This window comes from Chaetura pelagica, unplaced genomic scaffold (genome assembly GCF_000747805.2).
Source record: "Chaetura pelagica isolate M959 unplaced genomic scaffold, ChaPel_1.0 scaffold328, whole genome shotgun sequence".
Taxonomy (NCBI): Eukaryota; Metazoa; Chordata; class Aves; order Apodiformes; family Apodidae; genus Chaetura; species Chaetura pelagica.
Window position 1 is genome coordinate 2,729,416 of NW_009954216.1, and position 2,206 is coordinate 2,731,621.

Genomic DNA, 2,206 nt, shown 5'->3' on the forward strand with positions numbered 1-2,206 from the left:
GGTGAAACAAGATCATTAGAGAACCTGTTTGAAAAGATGCCAGCAACTTTCATCAGGCACAAAAGTCAGGTATTATTATTAAAGAAAGCTTTTCAAATATAATTTACAATATTTTTGACATATCTGCCACATAAGAAAATATGTCACAGAAGCCTGTGTGTGCACATGCACATACATAGAGACGTGTACGTGCAGCAGGTGCTGGAACTAAACTGCTCAAAAAGCAGAGGCACATAGTTATTCTTTTGCTTTATAAAGCCTCTAATATACCATTTCTACTCTATTATTTAAGCTGCAAAGAAGAGATGTAAATTTCATACATTAGAAAGGACTAATGTGAGTGTCAACTACTGATGCAGTGTGTGGAATTTCTTCAAGGGAAGAGGCTCCTTGCAGCTCAGCTGCTCCTGCCCTACGCGCTACCCAGGAAACTGCGACCTCAGCAAATGCTGATTGAGTCATTCTATCAAACTGCCATGTTCATCTATATTCCTACAGCAATCTTGCACAATAGGGGAAATAACAGAAGATACAGTTTAAATGTGACAATTCGTCTAAACTATTTTTTATTATAATGTGATAATATTATAACTGAGGAGAAAATACTGCAGAATTGCTTTATCCTATGGCGAGTGCCTGTACCTTCAACCTTATCCTCCAGAGGGTTTAAAAACAAAAGAAAAAAAGCAAACAAAAAACCAGGCAGAAACAAGAAAAAAACCCACATCCATTCTATTTTTAATTAACTTTACTAGGGCTGTGTTTCTCTAAGGGAAAATTTATCTAAGATTTAAAATTAATGCATTCAGGTTTTATTCATGGCTTGCTCATTACAGAGTCAGAGTTCAGATTCTGACCCAGGTGTAGGTAATGAAAAGGCCCTTCTGAATGCTGGCCGATCTGCTGTTTTATTTAAAACCTGCTGGTACTTGCAAAGCAAACATTTAACATAAAATTTAAAAACGCTACAAACAACGCAAACCATGTCACAGAAAAAGTCATGCAATCTTCTAGCACCAACCCCTCTTCTCAAATGCAACTCCTACAAACTTGACAGCTGAAAATGACAAAATTTATTCAGTTTAAAAGATTACATCGTATTGAGGGAAATGTGAATATTATCTTGTATACATCAATGAAAGACCAGTCTTAATGCATAATCAAAGTTGAGACATTTCCTTTGGAAATCATATTAATTCTAATTTCCCACACAGCTTGTAATTTTTAGTGTTTAACTTGCACAGCGAGCTTATCAACCATTTCCACCAGACCCACTTAATATTGCAGCTTGAGAATGCCTTACCAGCTGTTCAGTAATTCCTTTTCTATGTTTTATGTTATTTTAAATTATTTTTTTATGTTCAGCAACGGAGATAACCATATGCTCACAGAATGCTGTTTTCTCAGTGCTTTAAGATGAGGGACACCCTGAAGAGTAGCTATTTTGTTCTTAAGAATACCTTGCTAGGACACAATGTCGTCTTGGCTCTGACAGATTTGCGGTTGGTGTTGTTTATCCACCAAGGTTTTTGTGCTTTCGACCTTCCCAAAACAGCAGTAAGCTCAGGCAATCTGATCAGATGCCATTGGAAGCCCAGGGACCGCTAACAGCCATGCTGAGTAAGCTTGCTCATCCCTAACGCGGAACAAGGCAAAATCAGCTTCCTAGCAAAACCCCTAAGCAGGCAAGTTCTTATAGAGAAAAAATAATAATAAAGAAACCCCCAAATCAACCCAACAAGAAAGGCGGAGCTCAAAAACTGCAAGGAGGCACCTAGAGTACCAGGAAAATATTAAGTTTGACCGTGTGGCAGCCGGTTCAATACTTGCAGATGTGCTGCTGTCCAAAATTTGGCACAAAATCATTAATCTCTCCCTAGGTTGCCGTGGAATCTCAGAAGAAAGTCATAGATTCCACCCGAGGTATTCGATGGGGTTGGCCCTACTAGGATGACACGACAAAAGGCCGAATTCAAGCTCATTAAGCTTGGTTCCTTTGTCTGAAGGAAGCGCGGTTCCTCACAGCGCCTGCTCGGGCCTCCTCAGCAGGAGTCTGGAGAGCGAGACAGGAAAGGCGGAGCTGGCGGGCCAGGCTCTGCCGGGAACCTCTGTTACACTGTCACTACGGCAGGAAGCCGGCACAAACCCTTGCAACAACTGACAGGCCAGAAAATAACGAGGCCCGAGCCGCGGGGAGAGCGGCCCC